Here is an 8,485-nt window from a genome sequence, read left to right on the forward strand (position 1 = left end):
TGTGAAAATGACAGAGGACACTACTTAACACCTTTGATGGGGGCATCAAAGGCTCACCTCAGTCACACTATTGGAGTCTCTGGCTATATAGGAAGGTAATGATTGGATGACAACTACAAACAGCTGAAACTGACTGGTTGGTACAATTCTATAGGTCAGCGCTGATTGGCTCAGGGCCTAAGCCCACGTGGGTGGATATCAACACCGATTGGCTCAGGTCCTACCCCCACGTGGGTGGATAGATAAACACCGATTGGCTCAGGTCCTAACCCCACGTAAACCCCCCGCCCCCCCACAATGCTGCTTTTATTAATAATAAATGAATTTCATAATAATAAATTGTGTCTAAATACACATTTTACACTGCAATGAGATCAATGTATTGGGAGAGGGGAAAAAATACATAAATCAAGGAATATTGAGGAAAAGCTTTTAATATAAACCACAGCACACTGCAAAAAGAAATTGTAAAACAATGCACAATCTCAAAATATGAAATAACAAAAACACGCCTTCCTCAACATCAAATCCACACAGGAAATGCGCTTCTTCATAACACACACACACCAGCTCTTACTGGGAAAAAAGCAACAAAGAGTTTTCCAGGACACATGTCTATTTTCACAAACTTTTAAAGCCTAGATTCTCCCCCCAAATCCACAAACTTTCAAGGATTTCAAGGACCAGTGGGAACGCAGTGTTTTTTGGCCTCTGGCTCCATTTTTCGGGGGGCAAGTCTGTCCGAAAATGGTCCCCCAAGCCGCGGAGGGCGGCGTGTCATGTGGGAAGCTGGGTGGACAGGAATGGCGTCCAGCCTGCCCTGGAGTACAGCACACAAGTCACTGAGCTTGTGGCTGCGAAAAGATGGTGGCCGCACAATCCATCCATCGACTCCAGCTACAGTGCCGTCCTCCTCATCCGACATGAGATCTGGTATGACGCCTCCCCACATCTCCTTTTCACTCGCAGTCAGCATGCTTGCCCTCAATGTGAAGAGCTGTAAACACAATCAGACGCAGTCAGTAACTGCTAAACAACTAACTAGTTTCCCTCATGCGGTGCAGTAACAATAACAATTACCTTCAAAGTAAAAGATCACGTAATCTTAAAGATAGTGCGGATTATTGGACATAACGTTGTATGAACTCCATACCAGTTGTAGAGTGTCTGGGGAGCTGACTTGCTGATCCATGATTCCCGTGGGCGGGGCTCTAGCTTGATCTGAGTTGAGAAAAACTAGTCCCGACTGACATTCTAGGGTCACGGAGTTATCAAGTTTGACTCCTAAAGAAAGCATGCATGTGTTATGACATCTCATTTCAACAATAAAACCGCAGTCTTGCTGTTGATCAGACCGTGCTATTTATTGGCACTACTTTCTGGCTCCGCACTATAACGCTGTGTACAGGTGTTTCAGACACAGCGCGCTCTGTAAACAGGCTACTAAAACATACTAAACATGTCTTGACTATGAAAGCAATGAATATATGCCGTTTACACCAGATTCGAGGGGATGTCTTTATGAACCTGAATACACAGATGAGGAGCTAGACCTTGACCTTGACCTAGAATGGGCAGAGAGAGAGGAGAGAAGATGAAGAGAAGAGAATAGAAAATACGCAGATCAACAGAGTTGGAGAGCTACCGGGAGAATATAGTCTATGTATCTATTTTTATTTTTTTACCTGACAACATTGTTAGATTTAGGTAGCCTACTGTAGTCTCTCTTACCCTGGTCACTGCAGTGCTCTTCAGTAGAAGAGCACTGCACCAAATCCCATGGTACGAGAGACTAACAATGTTAAAACCTAAATCTAACAATGTTGTCAGTTAAAAAATAAATAAAAATGACATAGCCTAATATAGGCTAGGCTACTCGGCAGCAGTAACTCTCCAACTCTGTTGATCTGCGTCTTCTTGCTCCACCTCTTTCTCTCTCCCCTCTCTCTCTGCCCATTCCAGGTCGATCTGACGAAGTTACTCAGCCGTACCACACTGTGACTGAGAAGGTGAGGACACTTTCCACAGTGGCTCTGTAGAAGTGAGCCATCGCCTCCCCAGACACACCAAACTTCTTGAGCTGCCTCAGAAAGTGAAGCCTCTGGTGGGCTTTGCTCACAATGTTACAAGTGTTGACTTCCCATTTCAGGGAGCGGCATATGGTGGTGCCCAGAAATTTCAAGCTGTCAACCCTGTCGACGGGCTGGTCACAAATGACCAGAGAGGGGGGCACTGAGCCGCTTTTGCGGAAATCAATAATCATTTCCTTGGTCTTATCTAAATTTAAGACAAGATTGTTTAAAGTGCACCAGTTGACTAGGGCTGCCACTTCGGCCCTGTAGGCAGATTCATCACCGTTTTTAATATACCCGACCACCGTAGTGTCGTCCGCGTACTTAAAAAACGAAACAAATTGAGAGTGGGAAATAAAATCGTTGGTATAAAGTGCAAAGAGAAGGGCTGAAAGAACGCAACCCTGAGGGGCCCCGGTGTTGAGTCATAGTTCGAGAGAGCATGTTGCCTATTTTAACTACTTGCTTCCTGTTAGACAGGAAGTCGAGAATCCAAAGGCATAGAGAGTGATTGATCCCTAGAGCCATAAGTTTATCAAATAGTTTGGAGGGCACGATCGTGTTAAACGCAGAGCTAAAATCGATAAATAAAACTCTAACGTAAGTGGCGGGGGCCTCCAGGTGCTGTAGGATGCTGTGGAGACACAGAGACACAGCATCCTCGACAGACCTGTTGGCACGATAAGCGAACTGGAAGCTGTCCATCTCAACATTGGACAGGTGATCACAGACAATACGCTCAAATACCTTCATCACAACAGAAGTCAAGGCTACAGAGCGTGCTGTGTCTGAAACACCTGTACACAGCGTTATAGTGACCACCGCGGATGCAGTGCGGAGCCAGAAAGTAGTGCCAATAAATAGCACGGTCTGATCAACAGCAAGACTGCGGTTTTATTGTTGAAATGAGATGTCATAGCACATGCATGCTTTCTTTAGGAGTAAAACTTGATAACTCTGTGACCCTAGAGTGTCCTCCGGGACTCGGTTTTTCTCCACTCAGATCAAGCTAGAGCTCCGCCTACGGGAATCATGGATCAGCAAGTCAGCTCCCCAGACACTCTACAGCTGGTATGGAGTTCATAAAACATTATGTCCAATAATCCGCACTCTCCCTTTAATGCCTAGTCTAGTAAGTCCCTTATTTACCCTCAATCTTCGACTCCGGCACGAAATCTTTGCGGCTGTCCCCTTCCCCTCTAGCCCAGGTTGGCTGAAGTGGAAGGTCCGGCGTACAGTCTCATACCACGTTTTACAGGCAGCTGAAAAACAATTAAAGTAGTATGTTATAAATACAAAATTGTTTCAGAATTGTGCCATGGAAGACTGTCCTTTGTCTTAGTCTCACTCTCTGGTACGATACAGCTCCATAACATCACATTTCCATATAAGCATATAAAATATACAGATATCTACAGACACACTAGAGCAGTGGTTCCGTGTATGTGTGTGCGTATGAGAGAGAAGTACACTTAGGTTTAATCCTTGTAAAGGGTATGTGGTTCGCACGCAGCCTAGTAGAGCCCACACACAGAGATAACTAAATTATGCGAACATGGGTTAATGAGTTAAAAGTAATCATGACCCAGCTGATTGTTTTGCTATTTATTTGTGCGTTCATAAATTTAATAAAAAATGGTTGGAGCATCATCTGAACTGTCAGATGAACAGAAATTCAGTTTCAGTGCGTTCAGAGCCAGTGTTACGAGCTAGATCTCACCAGAAAAACAAGCAACCAGGTGTTCAACCTACTCCAGCCCGCTACTCCAGCTCAGGCATCTGAGGAAGGCAGGGAGAAGGGTCTCAGACGGGCTGGAGCTTAACCTGGTTGGTTGTTTCTCTGGCAAGATCTGGCAACACTGGTCAGAGCAAGGGGACAGAGGCAGTCTGTCTTGTTTTATTTTCATTCTTTCTCTGTTGGTAGTTGCAGTGGTAGAAGGAGCTTTTAATTCTTATATAATGCTGGATGGTTTAATGAATAATAATGCATCATATTTTATTCGTTATATTTTCTGACTGTGGAAAATCGGTCACGCTCTGTCCAGAGTGCTCTGATATGAGATAGTTGTGATTTTTTGATGTGAAGTAGTATGAGGTACTTGCCGATAGTCAGTGTAGCTACATGCAGTATGCAGCTGGCGCTGCTCCGGTTTGGAGGAATGGAGACCGGCCACGTCAGGCAAGTAGAGCTGTCTGCGGAGTGTGAACAGGCTCATGAGAAAAAACATTGAAAAGATTAGATGTAAGATAAAGTTTCCAGTCAGTTCATTGCACTTAAAAGAGCACAGTGCAGGTTGGAGACCACTTCACATTAATATGTGAGAGGGGTATGAAGCAATAGGATTATCTTGTTTTGTTTTTCCCACACATAGCTGCATCTAAACTGGTTTTTGTAAAGCAGCTGGCACGCGCTCAATAAAAAGCCATCTGGGCAGATAACACCAGTGACATCACTCAGCCAGCCTGGCTGCTGTACAGCAAAAACAACAACAAAGAAACAAAGAAACTGCTGTACAGCTGCAGCCTGGCTTGGTGAATGAAGTCATAAGTGTTATCTGCCCAGATAGCATCATATTAAACATGCATTAGGTACATTATGATAACAGATAAACAATAATATGACAAAAATATGAACTTACCATAGCCTATTGGCAAGGAGGTGCAGAGGGGACACTGCTATGAGATATTCTGTAAAAAAAAGAGGAAAATTGTGAAGCATTCATTGAAGTTCTCCTTTAAGTGTGACGTGGTACTGTAGTAGATTTCCTCTGGAGATATAGAGTAGATATGATAAATGCCTTAGATCAATATCAGTTTGAAGGTGGACAATGAAATAGCCTATCTGATATCAGTCAGTTGTTCCCTCCTGACCACAGCTACAGAAAAACATGCTGTATTATTGGTTTACCTCCGCTGATAAACGAGGGCCATTTCCCCCCACGCGCGTCACATAACACTCACCAAGTCCAGAAACTCCGCTCTAAATATGCTATTTCCAAAGGTTGCTGCTCTGCATAACTTAAGGAAAAGGTTACCACAAATTATTTACAGCTAGAAAGCAGTTAGAGCCTGTTAAGATTGCTCTGTCCAGCACTTATTTAGCTCAGTGGTCCAGCAGCTAACGCTAACTAGCGCGGTTAGCTTAACGTTAGCGAGTGGTTTTTTGGAGTTAAATACACAATCCCTGGATGTTTCATTTCGGGTAAAGGGGTTTCAATTAGTTTCTATAAGTTTACGCCACCTCTGTATATTAAGTGCTTTTGTGGGGCTGTTTGATCACAAGCCACAGACTGTAAATGTAAAAGTTTGTCTGCCAAGCGGCCGGTAGGCCGCGCTACGAGCTAAATGCTAACGAAACTCGCTAACACAAACAACAAACATATCCACTGCATCATCGCCAGCTTTGATTTAACGTAATGCCAGCTTAGAGGTTTCCCCTCCTCTCGGAACCTGTGTGGGACATGGATTGCAAATTACAGTAGCTTTTTGATCATTCTGAAACTGAAAAACAACAGACTGGCAGCAGCCATGTTTGGTCGCAGCTGTGATGTCACGTGTGCGACAACAAATGCGACAACAAAGGCTCCGCTTCAAAATATAATCTAATCTAATGTTAAATCCTAGAATCCTCCTTAAATCATTATTTAATGTATATTCTTACTGAAAGCTTGGTATTGCGTTCCTGTGGGCTGTCCGTGTCGATATCAGCCATGGTTAGCAGGCATCGATAGGCAGCAGAGCAGCAAACCAACATCTCCTCCTTCCGCGATCACGTTACGAGCTCTCGCGAGACCCATCTGGATTGCTCTGGGAGACCATGTGAAGGTCCCATAACGTGATGACGTTACAAAGAAGCATAGCTTCAAATCCTGTGAAAGTGCTTGAATTTTACTCTTCAAAAGCTGTATGGACCCTGTACCTTATTGTTCTTGCTTTGTTCTTATATTAACTGAACCTTACATTATAAACTTATTTCAGAAGAAGGTGAATGCATTCTTCTGTAATTGCTTGCCTTGTCATAATTTCATTTTTCAGAATGACCTTGTATTATACTACTGTGCATTTTATAAATAAAAACAGTTTAACTTGACTTTGAAAGTTGAATGTTGAACTTTTAAAGTGTATGGTGCGGGTTAAAATTAATTAATTTACATTTTGGGCTCAAGATCTCTCTCTCTAACTCTCTCATCCTGAGGTGTTAAAGCCCCTCATCCTGGACCAGGATAGGGGAGGGGGGGTGTTGTGATTTGCATCACAACATGCCCATTGACATATAAAAGCCTCCCACAGTAGGGGGCTGGGGGGGGGGTAATCTATTGAGGTATATGTGGTAATAAATGGGATTATTCTGTGCTAGCTGCAAAGTGCCAGAAAGTGCTGCATAGCTAACGTTTTGCAGTTCTGCATTGGCCCGCATAACAGGCTTTTCATGCAGTGAACACCCTGACACTGCAAGTAAAATGCATTTTCAAACCTAAAGTAATTAATCTCTAAAACCAGTCTAGCCAGATCCGTCAAGAAACCAGTAGGGGGTGTCGGAGTGTGTCTTTTGTCTAAAAAGTGTGCCAGGGCTTGCAAACCCTCCACATGGGGCACATTTGTATACAGACTATTAACATCCATTGTGCATAGAATGCTATTTTCTACAGTGTGTTGTAAAGAACTCAACTTATTAAGAAAATCAGTGGTGTCTTTGACAAAAGAAGGAAGTGTGGCCACCATACTTCTGATGTGTCGGTCAATATATTGTGAAATGGGTTCAGTGATGGATTGGCTTCCAGCGACAGGGAGCGTTTCTGTACAGCTCTTGTGGATCTTAGGAAGAGTGTAAAACACAGGGCGCACAGGATGTTTCTGTAGCACGAATTTATGTTCATCCTGACTATTAAACGAAGAACTCAAAGCTGAACTTAAAAAAGCATCGACCCTCTGTAGAAATTTAACAGATTTTCTTAATAAATCGCGTCACCAGGCTCTTCTCTCTGACAGTTGCAATTGGCTTAGCATCCTGGATGTTTCCAAAAAGTGGATCTGACAGTATCTTCACTTGTCTCTCTATGAAGTCTACCAGGTCAGAAAATGTTGCTCTTTGTCCATGCTGCTCCTGTAACTGACACGCCCTGTTCCTCCACTTGTCTCTGAGCTTGTAAGGCAGTTTCAGAAGGATGATCTTCATATTGGAAGCAACATTCATTTCATCCATATAGCCTAGGCAAGATGTTCCATTGCATTGCAACAACCTCTAAGAAACAGGGAAAACACTTGCAGTGTTTTCACATCCTCTGACTTGATCGCTGACCAGGCAAATGCTTTGTCCATATATGCAGTGGCAATCTTATGCTCATTACCAAAATGTTCTTTCAGCAGATCTTTCGCTTTTTTATAGCCTTGGGCTGGAGGTAAATGTTGGCAGCTTCGAATTAAGTCTTTTGGATGCCCTCTAGTGTACTGTCCTAGAAAATGCAAGCAGTCACTGTCTGTCAGTCCTTCTTTCCACTCCTCTCTCAAATGCTTTGATGAAAACTTCATACTGTAAAGGATCACCATCATAAACAGGTATGTCTCGTGGTGGTAAAGTAGAAGACAGATTTGTTGAGCAAGAAGAGCAGTGATGTCATTTTGCCTCTGCATTATGTTATACATATCACCTTGGTTACCAGCATTCATCAGTACAGGGGGTGTAGTGTCAACAACATACATAAATGGCTTCTACAATTAAGCTTTGATGTTTGATTATTTAAGCTACATACAGAACTCGTTTCGACTTTTAAACTTCTGTAGGCTGCGTGCCAATTTTCTCTCTCTTTCTCTCTCAGATGCTGCTAAATGGGTTGGCTCGAATCCTCGAAATGATTGTGGAGCCCATGCAAAATTAAAACAAAGATGTGTTGTTCAAAGATGTTTGATGATGCCTTTTTTAATCCATTTTCATATTCTTGCTTCTTCATATTATTTGTCCTTTGCATAATTCTTATTCGCCTTTACTTTACCATTAGACAACTGTTTTACTTAAAGCACAAGCAGAATTGTGCCACACAACACAGGTTAATTAAGTAGGCTACTAACTTTAAATAATTAAATAAATAATTTGCTATAGACATGATGTAAAAAAAAGTATGCGTGTTCAGGGATGCATGAAGCTGGGGCGGGACGAGAACAATGATGCGATGAAGGTTGGAGTAGTACGGCCAATCCACTTTCACCCCTGCAAAGGAAAACAATAAAATGTCTCCCACATTTACACCTTTATAATCCTTTACTTTGCTGCGCCCTGCAGCTGTGTAAAATGTCATACGAAATCATTATAAATTCCAATAGGATAAGCTTGCCTGATTAACTGAAAACAATTATACAATAACGGGAAAAAAAAATATCCTAAACGAAAATAGAAGTCTAATCAAGTAAATAGCCTT

The 8,485-nt window shown here is 42.7% G+C and overlaps 1 long non-coding RNA gene across 1 annotated transcript; it reads right to left on the minus strand.

Annotated features, from left to right (window-relative positions):
• Positions 1-416: 416 nt before the first annotated feature.
• Positions 417-5,852, minus strand: LOC310781142. The gene is made up of 5 exons (XR_014552953.1): positions 5,734-5,852; positions 4,712-4,760; positions 4,176-4,283; positions 3,222-3,334; positions 417-997 (listed from the first exon to the last, which is right to left on the minus strand). It is a non-coding gene; the product is annotated as an uncharacterized lncRNA (long non-coding RNA).
• Positions 5,853-8,485: the final 2,633 nt, after the last annotated feature.

Source organism: Poromitra crassiceps, assembly GCF_964638095.1.
Source record: "Poromitra crassiceps genome assembly, chromosome: 8".
NCBI lineage: Eukaryota > Metazoa > Chordata > Actinopteri > Beryciformes > Melamphaidae > Poromitra > Poromitra crassiceps.